This window comes from Lissotriton helveticus, chromosome 5_1, assembly GCF_964261635.1.
Source record: "Lissotriton helveticus chromosome 5_1, aLisHel1.1, whole genome shotgun sequence".
Taxonomy (NCBI): domain Eukaryota; kingdom Metazoa; phylum Chordata; class Amphibia; order Caudata; family Salamandridae; genus Lissotriton; species Lissotriton helveticus.
In genome coordinates, this window is record NC_136065.1 from 1,746,930,384 (window position 1) to 1,746,947,137 (window position 16,754).

The window sequence follows — 16,754 nt, forward strand, 5'->3', positions numbered from 1 at the left end:
ATCAGGTGCATCGTGCCTGAGGCTGTCTGCGCTGATTTAAATAAAGCTGATATATCCGGATCCGGGCTCTGGCACATTTCTTTCTTTGCTGATTGTGTGTTGGCGGGAAGCGCTGTCTCCCGTCTTAGTCGGAGCCGCCCTGCATGGGTCGGGGGTCACCGACGACAGCACTCTTTTGGAACTATTAATTGGGGGACATGACCCGCCTGTCCTGCTGCAAACCTCAAGGATTTCCAGGCGATATTTGCAGAATGTAATGGGAAAGAGAGCCGAGGGAGATGATTCTCTGCTTGGCAGGCTCCGGACACAGCGCTTATTGACATTTGTGGGGCAGCATGATGGACTCCGTGTGCACCAGTTTCTGCTCTGCCATACTTACCTGTACATGCAAAGGGGGAACGCGTGTGGTGAAACATCACGATGACTATACAGTAATTCCACAGTGGCCAAAGAGGTCTTATGGGATATGGAGTTTAGCAGCTAGCAGTCATGTGGTTCTTACGAATGAATCACATCTGGGACACAGCACGCTTCGATGCTACAACCTCTGATGAAAGCTATTTGCTGAAACGCGTCAGGTGCATCGTGCCTGAGGCTGTCTGCGCTGATTTAAATAAAGCCGATATATCCGGATCCGGGCTCTGGCAAATTTCTTTCATTGCTGATTGTGTGTTGGCGGGAAGCGCTGTCTCCCGTCTTAGTCATAGCCGCCCTGCATGGGTCGGGGGTCCCAGACGACAGCACTCTTTTGGAACTATTAATTGGGGGACATGACCCCCATGTCCTGCTGCAAGCCTCAAGGATTTCCAGGCGATTTTTGCAGAATGCGATGGGAAAGGGAGCCGAGGGAGATGATTCTCTGCTTGGCAGGCTCCGGACACAGCGCTTATTGACATTTGTGTGGCAGTATGATGGACTCCGTGTGAACCAGTTTCTGCTCTGCCATACTTACCTGTACATGCAAAGGGGGAACGCGTGTGGTGAAACATCACGATGACTATACAGCAATTCCACAGCGGCCAAAGAGGTATTATGGGATATGGAGTTTGGCAGCTAGCAGTCATGTGGTTCTTACGAACGAATCACATCTGGGACACAGCACGCTTCGATGCTACAACCTCTGATGAAAGCTATTTGCTGAAACGCGTCAGGTGCATCGTGCCTGAGGCTGTCTGCGCTGATTTAAATAAAGCCGATATATCCGGATCCGGGCTCTGGCACATTTCTTTCTTTGCTGATTGTGTGTTGGCGGGAAGCGCTGTCTCCCGTCTTAGTAAGAGCCACCCTGCATGGGTCGGGGGTCCCCTACGACAGCACTCTTTTGGAACTATTAGTTGGGGGACATGACCCGCCTGTCCTGCTGCAATCCTCAAGGATTTCCAGGCGATTTTTGCAGAATGCGATGGGAAAGGGAGCCGAGGGAGATGATTCTCTGCTTGGCAGGCTCCGGACACAGCGCCTATTGACATTTGTGTGGCAGCATGATGGACTCCGTGTGCACCAGTTTCTGCTCTGCCATACTTACCTGTACATGCGAAGTGGGCACGCGTGTGTGGTGAAACATCACGATGACTATACAGCAATTCCACAGTGGCCAAAGAGGTATTATGGGATATGGAGGTTGGCAGCTAGCAGTCATGTGGTTCTTACGAACGAATCACATCTGGGACACAGCACGCTTCGATGCTACAACCTCTGATGAAAGCTATTTGCTGAAACGCGCCAGGTGCATCGTGCCTGAGGCTGTCTGCGCTGATTTAAATAAAGCCGATATATCTGGATCTGGGCTCTGGCACATTGCTTTCTTTGCTGATTGTGTGTTGGCGGGAAGCGCTGTCTCCCGTCTTAGTCCGAGCCGCCCTGCATGGGTCGGGGGTCACCGATGACAGCACTCTTTTGGAACTATTAATTGGGGGACATGACCCACCTGTCCTGCTGCAAACCTCAAGGATGTCCAGGCGATATTTGCAGAATGCAATGGGAAAGAGAGCCGAGGGAGATGATTCTCTGCTTGGCAGGCTCCGGACACAGCGCTTATTGACATTTGTGTGGCAGCATGATGGACTCCGTGTGCACCAGTTTCTGCTCTGCCATACTTACCTGTACATGCAAAGGGGGCACGCGTGTGGCGAAACATCACGATGACTATAGAGCAATTCCACAGCGGCCAAAGAGGTATTATGGGATATGGAGTTTGCCAACTAGCAGTCATGTGGTTCTTACGAACGTATCACATCTGGGACACAGCACGCTTCAATGATACTACCTCTGATGAAAGCTATTTGCTGAAACGCGTCAGGTGCATCGTGCCTGAGGCTGTCTGCTCTGATTTAAATAAAGCCGATATATCCGGATCCGGGCTCTGGCACAGTTAAGATACAATCCCCTCCATATAATAATACTGTGACTACGTCACATTTTAAAGGGGGGATAATAAATTTCCGCTCCATGGGCTGCCACAGTCAAGATCTAAACGATCTCATTGTTGACTCAAACTTAAACTGTCTCTTCATAACTGAGACTTGGCTGACAGAGTCCAGCAACCCTGACATAGCAGCTGCCCTTCCACCTGGTTACACGATCTTCCGACAGGATAGAGTGAAAGGAAAAGGAAGAGGAGTAGCGGTAGTGCTTAAAAACCATATACAATGCCATACCTTTTCTCTAGCTCCCCTAAAAGGGGCTGAAGGTCTGGGCTTTTCTATCAAGCTAAATGATTCATCTTCCTTTTCAGGTGGCTTGATTTACCGCCCTCCAGGTAGTGCCCTGTCATTTTTAGACTCACTAAGTGACTCTTTAGGACACTTTTTAGTTCGTTATCCTTATTTCACATTTTTGGGTGATTTTAATTTACATTTGGAAACCACATCTGACACACAGGCACTGAATTTCCTCCAAACTTTGGAGATTTTCGACCTTCAACAAATAGTCACACAGCCCACTCATCAAGCCGGCCATACCTTGGACGGAATTTAAACTAATTTTCCCCTCTTAGAGACTCAGCCCCCAGTCCCGCAGATTTGGTCAGACCATTTTTTGGTCCCCTTTCATATTAAGCTCTCACAGCCCCAACCTCTAGTCAAATTGACTCATAATTTAGGGAACCATGTTAACTGGACACAAGTAGAGGCTAATTTGAAGCTGAACCCTATCACTGCTGCACTTATTCCCGCCATGACTGGTGATGCTGTTCAGGGCTCCAAATGCTTTCATATGTGGATGCGACAGGAGATTAAGGACAGAGTCCCACAGAATTGCCCTCAAGGCAAAGAGAAAATAGGGAAGATTAAGGCCCCTTGGTTTACATCTGAACTATCAAAAATTCACCTATTGTGCAAAAAAAAAACGTAACTGGCGAAAAACGTATGACCTGACAGAAAGAAGCCGGTATACCCAGCAGAGGAAAATTTACCTCACGGCGATCAAAACAGCTAAGAAGAACTTTTATATTAATGCTATTAATACAGCTAAACAAAAGCAAAAACAGTTATTCTCCATTGTCAAGTCTTTCACCCATCCTAGGGCCCTACAACCAGAAATTCCACCTTCTTTAGAACTCTGCAATCAGATTGCGGACTTCTTTGAAGAAAAAATGTCACTAATACAAAAGGACTTCCAAGCTCCTTGTCAAGTCTTGCCTGCCACTCCACCAGATTGTGGAAAGAACCTGAAGGGCTGTTTCAGAACTTTCACTTCGGTCACGCTTCTCCAGACCCGTGAGGCAATCATGTCATGTAAATCGGGTTCTCCCTCGGATTCATGTCCACCTAGAATCCTCCACCAAGCAATTGAGGTTGTTAATCCCATCATAAATGAGATTGTCAATGCCTCCCTGAGCACAGGTGTTGTGCCTAGTGAGTGGAAGCATGCAATCGTGAGACCTCTCATGAAAAAAGCAAATAAATCCCCTACAGATCTTGCTAACTTGCGCCCGATTTCACTCCTCCCCGTTCTGGGAAAGATCACTGAACAAATGGTCCATAAAGAATTAAAAAATTATGTAGATACACACCACATCCTTCATCCTCAGCAATCGGGTTTCCGTTCACACCATTCTGCGGAATCTACCCTGATTGAACTCACTGATTCAATAAAGCTACTACAAGATCAGGGGAAGAACGCCGTCCTGATCTTATTAGATCTTACGGCGGCGTTCGATACCATCTCCCACTCCCTATTGATTAACAGACTTAGGGATATAGGAATTACGGATGTTGCATTGGATTGGATAATCTCTTTCCTGGCTGACAGGTCCCAGACCATCTCTTTGGGCACTTTTCTCTCTAAAGAGAAGAAGGTACATTCTGGAGTCCCCCAGGGCTCAATATTGAGCCCTTTATTGTTCAATATATATATGGTCCCTCTCATCTCTTTAATTGAGTCATACGGCATATTAGTAACATCATATGCCGATGACACTCAGCTGATTGTCCCCTTGGAGAACAATTCTACAGACGCTGAGTTGAATTTTAAGAAATGTTTAAGTGATGTCTTCTGCTGGATGGATCAAAACCATCTTAAATGCAACACCAGTAAGACGGAAATTCTGCCCATGGGTAAAAATCCCCAATTCTGTCCCAGCAAATGGTGGCCTGAGGACATCCCTGCGCCACCGCAAGTAGTTGCATCAGCAAGGAATCTAGGTATTTTATTAGATGCCGAACTATCCTTCGACCAACATGTCAGGAATGTTGCAGGAAGCTGCTTTAATATCATTAGGTCACTAAAAACTGTTTTTGGACTTTCTTCCCATAGACTCAAGAAAGGCAGTGGCAGTGGCCTTAATTTCTTGCACGTCTTGACTATTGCAACGATCTGATGGCAGGCGTTAAAAAGAAAAACACCCTCAGAAAACTCCAAGGCGTGCAGCACGCAGCGGCTAGACTTGTTCTCAAGTTACCTAGGAGATCATCTGCCTCGGCCGCACTTAGAACCCTTCATTGGTTACCACTCCCTAAAAGAATACTGTTTAAAATTTTAAATATAGCATTTCGTGCATTCAATGGCACTGGCCCGATCTATCTCATCAAGCGGTTTCCCCACGACAGTCCCGCAAGGACCTTAAGATCCTTAGGTCTGAATCTAATCAAGCCGTTAAAATTCAAACTTAAGACTAAAGGAGGCAAGTCTCTGTCTTTTTTAGCTGGCAAAGCGTGGAATTCTATTCCCAACCATCTTAGAACCCTAACCCAGGAAAACCAATTTAGAAAACAACTCAAAACGTGGCTTTATTCTCTTTCTGACGATTATGTAATGTCCTTCATATAGTCTCTTTTCTGTTCCCGATCCTTTTTGCACACTGTTTAGTCAGCGCCAGGATGCTCCTTTCGGAGCGATTGTTTGCGCTTTAGAAATATACAAAAATATACAAATATACAAATATACAAATATTTAAATAAAGCCGATATATCCGGATCCAGGCTCTGGCACATTTCTTTCTTTGCTGATTGTGTGTTGACGGAGCCGCCCTGCATGGGTTGGGGGTCACCGACGACAGCACTCTTTTGGAACTATTAATTGGGGGACATGACCCGCCTGTCCTGCTGCAAACCTCAAGGATTTCCAGGCGATTTTTGCAGAATGCGAAGGGAAAGGGAGCCGAGGGAGATGATTCTCTGCTTGGCAGGCTCCGGACACAGCGCTTATTGACATTTGTGTGGCAGCATGATGGACTCCGTGTGCACCAGTTTCTGCTCTGCCATACTTACCTGTACATGCAAAGGGGGCACGCGTGTGGTGAAACATCACGATGACTATACAGCGATTTCACAGTGGCCAACGAGGTATTATGGGATATGGAGTTTGGCAGCTAGCAGTCATGTGGTTCTTACGAATGAATCACATCTAGGCCCACGAGCAAGGTAAAGGTTTCAGCATTTAATTCTTTGTCAGGAGCGCAGCTTGCGAAATGGATGCAAAAACAGCAAATTCAATGAAAAGTCAGCTTGACGCGTTTCGTATTGCTACGTCTTCAGAGGCACTGACTCAAGCTTCAAGTCAGGCATTATTTAGGCAAAACCACGGCACAAGTACCCGCCCAGGTGGGCGTTGCCGGTCGCAGGGCTTCATGGTACCTGTAGTGTAATGTCCTGTCCTCCTTCAGTGAGTGGTCTGCCTTGGAGCACACTGTTAATGAAGAGGTGAGACCACAGTGGGGTATGCAGAGTCACATCACAACTTCGCAGCTGTCCATTATCCCCAACAAACGCTCCTTGCTCCCAAATCGGTGGCATTGTTAGGCGTCTCCGTGGGGGGCTGAAACAGTCCCAGGGCGGACCTCCGCGGCTCAGGCATGCCGCTGAAATATCCAAAACTAGTTTGCCTGGAAGAAAGAGGGGCCCACGAGCAAGGTAAAGGTTTCAGCATTTAATTCTTTGTCAGGAGCGCAGCTTGCGAAATGGAAGCAAAAACAGCGAATTCAATGAAAGTCAGCCTGACGCGTTTCGTATTGCTACTTCTTCAGAGGCACTGACTCGAGCTTCAAGGCAGGCATTATTTAGGCAAAACCATGGCACAAGTACCCGCCCAGGTGGGCGTTGCCGGTCGCAGGGCTTCATGGTACCTGTAGTGTAATGTCCTGTCCTCCTTCAGTGAGTGGTCTGCCTTGGAGCACACTGTTAATGAAGAGGTGGGACCACAGTGGGGTAGGTGGGTAGGGCTGGGCCAAAGCAGGCAGCGAAACTACAGCGAGTTACTCAACCAAAGACTCCAACACAGACCCTGGATCCAGCCAGCTCTGTGGTTCTGCACCCGACGTCCACAGCCTGAGTTCAAGGGGTCCAACACTATGAGAAAGTCTCACCGGTGATCCTGACCTGGGATCTGATGATCCCTGACCTAGCATCCAGTGACCCCTGGCCTGCCTCGATCTTCTACCTGACACCTGCAACCTCGACCTGAGGGATTCTTACAAACTTGACATTCTGGTAAGAAAACCCTTAAAGACACCCAACCACCTGGTGCCAATTGGCCTTGGGTGGCCCAACCGATGGTGTCCAGGCATCCCTAATCAAACCAACTTACATCTCTTGCCAGTGGTGCCCTCAGGAAAGTTCCTTGTCCGAGCCTGCAACCTTTCTTCCGAACTGGAGATCTCCATTGGAATCCACAGGGCTCCCGATGTCTCCATGGGACTCTTCATCCAGCCACCTCCATGCTGCTGGTGGTGCAGCCCCTGTGCTGATTGTTGTCCCCTGCAGTGCTGTTCTTAAACCCAGGCACTTTGCTCTCACAAATGAGTGGCGGGCTAGTGAGCAGTCTCTGACTGCAGGTCCCCCTAACCCTATTGGCTAACATTGGGCCTCTGCACCCTTGTGCCACGAGTGGTGCAACTCGAGTGCCTCCCTGAACCTTGGGGTACCTTAGGGTCAGAAGTATGAAGATAGCCTTTTGCGATTTCCTAATTGTAAATTATAGGGATTCTCAATTAGGATATTGCAAAACGGCATGTATTAAAGTGTGTTGAACACATTCCGCGATTCCAAGTGGGTCCCAAATGACCTACCTCATGAATATAAATGAGATAGGTTGCAATTTGCAACCACCTAGGAATTGCTAAAATCACTGGGACGGTGGCCTGCTGGAGTCAGCAGACAACCATGTCTGTGATTGCCTTTAAATAAAGCAATAACTTTTTATTAAATGCAGACTGTTTTTCGTAAAGGAAAATAGGTTGCATTTAAAAAAGAAAAATTAAAAGTTTTCTTTTCAGGTTCTAAGTGCAGGTAGTTGTCTATGGGACCAATGCCTGCTCTTGAAAAATGCATTTACAAACATTCACAAAAGGGAAGGGGTTCCCTGGGACCCCGTACCATTTGCAAATGGGTTACCTCCTACTTGATGTAGGTGGTAAAATGCGAATGTTTTGCGCCCCCATTTACGGTAACATAATGATGCAACTCGGTATTAGGAAGGGATGCCCTAAACATGCCCCTTCCTAACACCGAATCGCAAACCCAAATTGCAATTCAGTAACAGGTTACCAAATCGCAATTTGGGTTTGATTAATTTGAAAAGCCTTTTTTCCATTCGCAAATGGGCCGATTAGTTTGCGAGCTAAAAAAATGAACATACATCTGGCCCTTCGTTCTAACCCCAGACACCCAGCATTGTAAGTTGTTTACTTACCTGCAAACGGATAACATCCTTTTGCTCCATAGGAACCTATGTTGTGTTTAAAACGTAAATTGTCTTACTTACCTTATAATTGTAGGACCCATGGTTTGATACCTAGGCATATCACCCCAAGTAGTTGATGTAACTAAAAAGTAAAGCAAGAGTAATCCAAAGTAATTTAAATGTATTCTGAACTGTTTTGAAAGCAAATACAAACCTGTAACGATTCTGTTAGGGATAGTCGAAGAGCAAGGAAAAACTTGCCGTGTTTTCAGCTCTGTGCCCCTCCCTTGCATTGAGTAATTTGGAGACGGTCCCTAAAGAGTTTAAAGGGACATTTCCAACGTAAGCTGCTGCTTGGCTTACTGAATCCTGAAATGACCATGCCCCCTATTTTGATTCCGGCGTTTTTGGCGCCTTCCGCGAAGAAGAGTTCGCTGTTCCGCTCCTTGCAACCCCCCAGAGTTGGACGGCACTCCTCCCTCCTGCCCTCGAGCGAGTTTGCTGTTCCGCTCCTTGCAACCCCCCGGAGCCAGACGGCACTCCTCCCTCCTGCCCTCGAGCAAGTTGTTGTTCCGCTTTTGCTGGTCTCGGGGCTGGACAACACTCCTCCTTCCCTCTCCTGAGCGAGTTGCTGTATCTCGCTCTCGTTTTAACTTGGAGCTAGTTGGCCCTCCCGCTTCCCGTGTCTGAGTGTGTTGCTGTTCTGCTTCAATTCTGCCCCCGGAGCCGGACGGCACACCTCCAGAGTTTGTATCCGCTCCGCTTCCGTAGTTCTTTACTCGGGAGCCGGACGGAACTTCTCTGCTCCCTTTCCTTCTGCTTTGAGGGCTGTCTGTAGTTGCGCTTGTTGCTCCATCTGCCCTCTGAGCCGAACACAGTCCCCCATTGTTCTATCTGGAGTGTGGGATTGTTTGAGCCCCAATATTTTCTTGGAGTTAGCCTCTCTCTACACATACTCCTTTTCTTGTGTCACAATGGTATGAGTGCAGTATGAGTGTACCCTTCCCGGTCCTGCCCCCCTTGTAAGAAATTTACACTATCGAAAACGTTGTCTTTTGGTGATTCCTTCTACTTGGAACTCGTATTCAAGATCCTTTTGAGAACTACCTTGGGGTAAGTGGAACACATGAGCTGAGTGTACGTCAATATTTAAGAGGGTTTCATGTATTAAGGCATTCTTGTTTATTATATATATTATCTTGTTTACTGTACCTGTTATACTGCCAGACCATTATCAACTGCGCGACCACCAACATATGGGGAGAGTGGTGGACACTCCTTGGAATATTTCCCCCATACTTTTAGAGAATCGCCATCTGTGAGTGTGTTTCAAAGAGCATTTGGGTGTTGTTTTCTGGAAGTTCGGGGTATTCTCATCTTCGCTCCTGTGGAATCGTGGCACATACTGAGTCTGTGCGACAGATTCCAGTTCCATCCAAAATTGCACTTTTGTCTATACAGCCTTGCATTTGAAAGTATATTTTACCATCCTCTGCTTTGTTCTAGAAATAAAACATAAGTATATATTTTTTATATTGACCTTATTTGCTTGGTTATTTCTCTGAGTGTGAGCCCTAACTTCTTACCTGCGTGAATACAATAACTTCCACAATAACTTCCACCTCCACAATCAACTAGAACCCAACACCACATCCCTTCTGGACAACCCCCCCCCCAACATTGGCCAGATCGTGACCGAACCCACGCACTCAGCAGAACACACCCTCGACCCCCTCCTCACAACAGGAAACTCCATCACTCTCAGCCACACCACCAAATTCCGGTGGACAGACCATCAATGCATCCACTACACCTTCAGAACACCCACCATCCACAGACACCAGCACCTGCTCCCATGAAGAATCGGGACAAAAATCACCAACAACCAGCTCACCTCCTCACTCAGTAACTTCACCCCAACCACAGTAGAAGACGATGACCCCAATACAGCAGCCCGAACCCTGCACAGATGGATCTCCTACAGCACCAACACCATAGCCCCCCTCAAGAAGAAGAACAACAAACATGCCAAGAAAACCAGATGCACAGGGAAAAAGGACGGCCCAGAGATCCTGGTGTTGGATGTAAATTCCTCCGAATCGTGGGAGGAATGTAGCTCAAGGCTCTGGACCTTTCAGGAGTAAGGGTGTAAGCATGTGTTCCTCCTTTCAGTCGGTCTGTTTTTTCATTAGGTTAATTCCTTTTTTTGTAAAACAACACAGCAGTCCAGGTGGAATTGAGTGAAGGTAGATATTTTATTTCCATTTATCACTTTTCAAAACCATTCAACTCTTTTTTTATCATGTTTTATGGCAGGTTGTTAGGGAAAAAGGGGACATCCGACATGTGTTTCGCCCTACGTGGTGATAAAGCCATCCGTCGGAGTGTTTCAGTACGGAAACAATCAGACGGATAAATTTATTCTGGGACTTAGCCTTGAAATTTCGAATTGTGAATAATCTTACATACCACTATGAAGAAATCTGGAATGTAATATACTTCTACTAGACTGTATGATTTCTGAACATTACAACTAGCCTTGAGAAAGCTCTGGCTCAATCTGTCACATAGGGCGAAACACGTGTTGTCTGTCCCCTTTTTACGAACAACCTTGAATGGTTTTTACTGACTGAAGGGAGGAACACATGCTTACACCTTTACTCCTACCAAGAAAGCCAGATGGTTTATATCCAAACTTCAAGAGTCCAGAGACACGTGCCGCCACCTCGAAAAGGCCTGGAGCAACTACTAATCCACAGAAGTCCACAACAACTTCAGAGCTGCCACCAACACCCACCACCAACTCATCAGAAATACAAGAAAAACAGTGATCAAAGACAGAATCTCCACACATGCGCACAACAGCAAAGAACTCTTCAGCATCATCAAGGAATTCGCACAACCCACCAGCAAATCTACTGCCATTCTTCCCTCACAAGCCCTCTGCACCAAACTCAGCACCTTCTTCCACCGCTAAATCAAGAACACTTACGACAACTTCGAGGAAGACAACCAACACACTAAACACTCACCAGCCACCCGACATCCTGTAGCCAATGGCTGACAGCTGGACAGCCCTCACCTCCGAAGATACACTGAAGATGATGAAGTCAATCCCCACTGGGACCCTCACAGACCCCTGCCCCTACCACATCTTCAAGAGGGCCACTGACACCATCGCACCCATGCATCGCCACACTATAAACCGCTTCCTGGTGAACGCCTCCTTCCCCGATGACTGGAAACATGCCGAGATCAACCCCCTCCTGAAGAAGCCCTCAGCGGACCCCACCAATCTCAAAAACTACAGACCCATCTCCCTGCTCCCGTTCCCAGCGAAAGTCATCGAGAGAGCCATCAACAGCCAACTTGAACCTTCATTGAAGAGCACAACATCCTCTACTGCTCCCAATTTGGCTTCAGAAAAAAACACAGCACAGAAACCGGCCTCCTCGACGCAACAGACGACATCCGCTCCCTCCTGGACAGAGAAGAAACAGTAGCCCTCATCCTCCTCAACCTCACAGCGGCCTTCGACACAGTCTCCCACCGCACTCTAGCATGCAGTCTCCACGACGCAGGGATCTGGGACAAGGCCCTCGACTGGATCCACTCTTTCCTCTCCGGCAGAATGCAGTGAATCAGACTCCCTCCTTTCCTTTCGGACCCTACACCAACCACCTGCCGAGTCCCCCAGGGGTCCTGCCTCAGCCCCACGCTCTTCAATATCTACATGGCTTCACTCACCCCCATCGTAAGAACCCATAGACTCAACATTGTTTCATTAGCAGATGACACCCAACTCATCCTCTCCCTATCCAACGAACCCAACACAGCAAAACATAACATTCAAGAAGGCATGGAAGCTTTCGCCAAATGGATGAAAAGCAGCTGCCTACACTGACAAAACAGAAGAACTCATCATGGGCCCACACCCCGACGCCTGGAATGACACCTGGTGCCCCCTACCCACTCACGCAACCTAGGAATCATCCTGGACTCCGAGCTCCAGATGGACCGCCAGATCATGTCTGTTGCATTCTCCTGCTTCCACACCCTTCGCCTCCTATGTAAGATGTTCAAATGAGCACAGCAAGACCGTCATTCACGCCATCTTCACAAGCAGACTCAACTATGGCAATGCACTCGACGCCAGAATAAACAAAAACCTCACCCGCAAGCTACAAAACATCCAGAACGCCGCTGCAAGACTGGTCCTCAACCTGCCAAAACACTGCCACATCTCCCAGCACCTGCACACCATCCACTAGTTTCCCATTGAGGCTAGAATCACCTTCAAGATTCTCACCCTTGCTCACAAAGCCCTCCACAACACCGGACCAGCATACCTGAACAACCGACGCAAATTCCACGTACCCCAAAGGACCCTACAATCAGCCCAGCTCTAATAAACCGTGGTTCCCAATGCCAGAAAGACCAGGTCGGGTGGCCGCTCCTTCTCCTTCTTCACACCCAGAGCCTGGAACGCCCTACCGCTTCACCTCAGACAGACAATATCACTCCCCATCTTCACTAGAAACCTCAAAACTTGGCTCTTTGACAGACCCTCTGGTTGATGGACAGGAACCTGCACCTCCCCTCCCCTCCACCCCAGCACCTTGAGACCCTCAAGGGTGAGTAGTCGCGCTTAACTAACACATACTTGATTGATTTAGTTAACAAGCTTTACAAATGCTTCAAAAAGCTTCAGCTTTATCCAGGTTGTTGAACTCAAAATTATTAATGTACCTCCTTTTACCAAGATGTCATCCATACCTCGTCTCAAACTCAAAGACTAAAAGGAAACTTGAGGACGTTTTGCTGTTACAGTCCTTTAAGCATGTGGAATACAGGTCTACTTGCTGAACTTTTTAGAGCCTGGATGCAAAAAAAGTACTGCATTTTTACCTTTTTTACTTCTCACTATTTCAATTTGAGGGAGCGTGGAATGTGAACAACTGGATGATTAAGTTGAATAATTGATTTCTTTATGCCCTGCTCTTTTAAACTTAAGACAAAAATATTTGATGGATACTTTTATAAAAGGTAACATTAGATGATTATTGATTTATTTGTAAACTGATGAAATTCTTACATTTTACTTATTCTCAATGTTGGACTTAGTCCTGTCTGAAGGGTCAGCCCTAGATAATTTGCCTTCACCTTCCTGCTTTCTGAGACAGTCCTTAGTAAGTGGTACTTTATGTACCCCGGGCCAGTAAATTAAATGCTACTAGTGGGCAGCAGCACTAATTGTGCCACCCACTTAGGTCGCCCTTTTAAAATATGTTTCAGGCCTACCATTGCAGCTTGTGTGTACAGTTCTAAACTACGAATTGGATCTGGCACAACAAACCTCTTGCCATGCCCAAACCTCTCTTTTTAATACATATAGGTGACCCCTAGTTTAGGCCCCATACAGCCCAGATGACAGGGTACAATTTATGTAAAAGGTTGGATATGTGCATTTAAATTTTACATCTCCTGGTTGTCAATAACATCCTAAATTCATTTTTTAGTATTGTTAGGCCTACCTCTTGCATAGGATAACATTGGGTTAACTTATTATATTTCATAAGTGATAACTTTCGATTGAGAGCAGGTATGAATACCGAGTTTGGTGTCTTAATAATTGTACTTTAAACCCTCTTTCATTGTAAATTTGAATTTTTAATCACAATTTGGAAAATGCCGCTTTCATAACGCCTGTATCCTGTGTCACATGACTAGGGAAAGCTGTTTTTTTCATCTTTTTTATTGCTCCCTGATAGTGAGACAAACTGAAGGTAGGTGTTGGCAGGATGGGCCATTCTGACTTAGCTAGTCAATATCCTGTATGATTACACTGTATTAGTATGTCTGACGAGAGTGTCACTAACTTTTAAAAACGGAACATACCCAATGCTTGCCTTCATTTCCAGTATGGGCATGCAATAATTAGATCACCCCGATGGTGACTAAACTTAAAATATTTCATAGTACTGGAAAACACAAAGTGCCATCAAACCAGCATACGTGTAAAGTATAGGAGTTGATGCATAATGGGCTTTTAAACTAATAAGCATGTATTACTGCTAATACAACTTTTGATTAATGATGTATAATGTTCATATAGAAATAGCTGTTACTAAAATGTTGCTGAATATGGTCAAAGGGGGCTTAGTCCGTTTACAATGTTGATAAAACTGCTCACGGGGTGTGGGTTTAAAATGTTTAGTTATGGAGACAGTCGTCGTTGTGACCATGGTGTGTCTACACTGAAACGAGTCAATGTTATTCTTGTTTTGGACTAAATTGTAAACATCTAAAACGAAACAGGCTTACTTATTGGAGAAAGCTGTGTTCTAAATATATATATGTTTTCACTGAGAAAAACAATAGTTACAGGGACGTAATGGCTAGGCTCAGATTTCACTTGTTCAAAACCATTGAAATTCAGCAGTTACATTTACTTGAGCTAACAATAACGTATGCCCCTCCAGTGCACTGCTTATGACCTCACATTTAACATCACTCATGACATAGTCAGTGGCATCATTGATGACATCTCAAATGACATCACTGATGACATCATCCAGTGAGTAAAAGTGTTTTTTAAATGTTCCTGAGCCTTAAATATATTTGGGGCCTTATTATGAGTTTGGAGGTCATCCTGTCGGCCCGCCAGTGCCGTGCTGACAAGAGAACCAGCAAGACTGTAAAGCTGCCGCCTGCCAGAATACCAGTGTAATCCATGACGGGCAGGCAGTGCTGCGGCGGTGGCTTATTGGGCTGATAGGAGAGCCTAACATGCAGCCAGTCACCATGAGAGTGCCTGCAGCACGTTCCTTCAGGGTGTGGCATGAATGCTACACTGTGCAGGAACGGGGCTGAAATTACAGGGGGGCACAACATGTGCCCCCGACATGCACCACCGGGCCCTGATGCGACAAGGGGGCCCCCCTTAGTTGCCGATCCATCATCCTTTTCAATGCGAGCTCACTGCAATTACAAGGGTGGTGAAAATGCAACTTGTAATAGGCTCAGCAGTATATTTAGGCTGGTTTCTGACCTCTGGCCCGCCCGATCCATGCTACCGGCGGAGACGGCGGTCTCATTGGGGTCCGACCTCCACACTCCAAATACTGCAGGCAAACCAGCAGTGTGGCGGTGGTCGGGCCACCACCATGAGTACAGTGGTCATGAGCACCCCCTTCCATGTTTTCATAAACTGCACATGCCCACCCGGGGGCCACAATAAAAACATGCATGGGAGACAGCACTTGTTTTTTATTTTTTAATTCACGGCTATATTTGCAAATATTCAAAAGTTTCAACATAAATTTTTAAACATGCGTTTTTGCCCTACCAGGGTCCATCTGGGACCCCAGGACCAAGGCTAAGGGGTTAGGTTATTCCTAGCCTGCCCACTATTATTTTATTTTTGCCTTTTTTTTGGAACTCCCAAGATGGCTGTAAACACTTCCTCTGGAAGTGTTGGTAGACAGCTAAAGCTCTGCAGTTCTCTGCATGAGCTTGTCATTACTCACAAAGAATTTCCTTTTATCTCTCACAAACTACTGAACAAATCTCCACCAAATAACAAAAAGTGTAATCTGCGAACTAAAGGCTACAGGAGATATTCTCAAGAATCTGTGATAATTACCGCAAAATTAGCTTAGCGCAACTCTCCTTATCGCAGTCTATCGCAGGAAAATAACGCTGTGTTAACGTAGCATTCACAACACGGCAGTACCATGCGATAGGCTCACGAAAATGTGTCAAATGTCCACGATAAAGTCAATGTGATGCCGCAAAAATGGAAGACACGAACGCAAAAAAGTTACAATGAGGCTAATCACGATACAAAAATCAGCGAAAACCAGCAATAGGCCTGCAATTCACACGTGTCTGGCGGGAAAAATCACCATAAAAGGAGAAAAATAAAAGACAAACAAATGCCAAACAATGGCGAAGCACAATAGTTGTTGCCAGACAACCAGAACCCCACAAGCCCCCGGAGGACCAGCCAGGGACCTCGGGGTAAGGGAAGGGCAAGAAGAAGAAGAGTAGGAAAAAGCGGTTTAGTCCACAGGAAAACAGGATCCTGATAACGGAGGTGGTAGAACCCCATCAACTGTTCGTGATCTCCACTGTGTCATTAGCAACATAAAATGGACTATGGCAGTCCATCATGGACAAGGTGAATGCTGTTGGAGTATGAAGAGGACAATTGAAGAGGTTAAGAGTTGGGGTGGGCAGAATTTGCGTAGTCACGCTACGCAAAGCTCTGTGACACGGTAAAAAATCTCCGCGAGCACGCAAAAGGTTCGCGAACTGCTTGTTCTGCCCGCTCGCGATGCTTTTTTCTGTTCGCGAACACTATTTGCATGCTCGGGGAGAAATATCTCACGAACACGCATTTTGAAAGTGGGAACAAGCAAAAAAAAAAGTCTGTGAAGCCACGGATTGCGGAATTTTTGGCAATTCCGCATTCTCCGTGGAACGCAAAATTACCCAAATTCCGCGAGCGGAACGGAATTTACCACCCAGGCCTAGTTAAGAGGCGCTGGAATGATGTCAAGCGCAAAACCAAGCTGAAACTCTCCAACAACCGGAAGGCAGCAATGCAGACTGGAGGTGGGAGTCCTGCACCA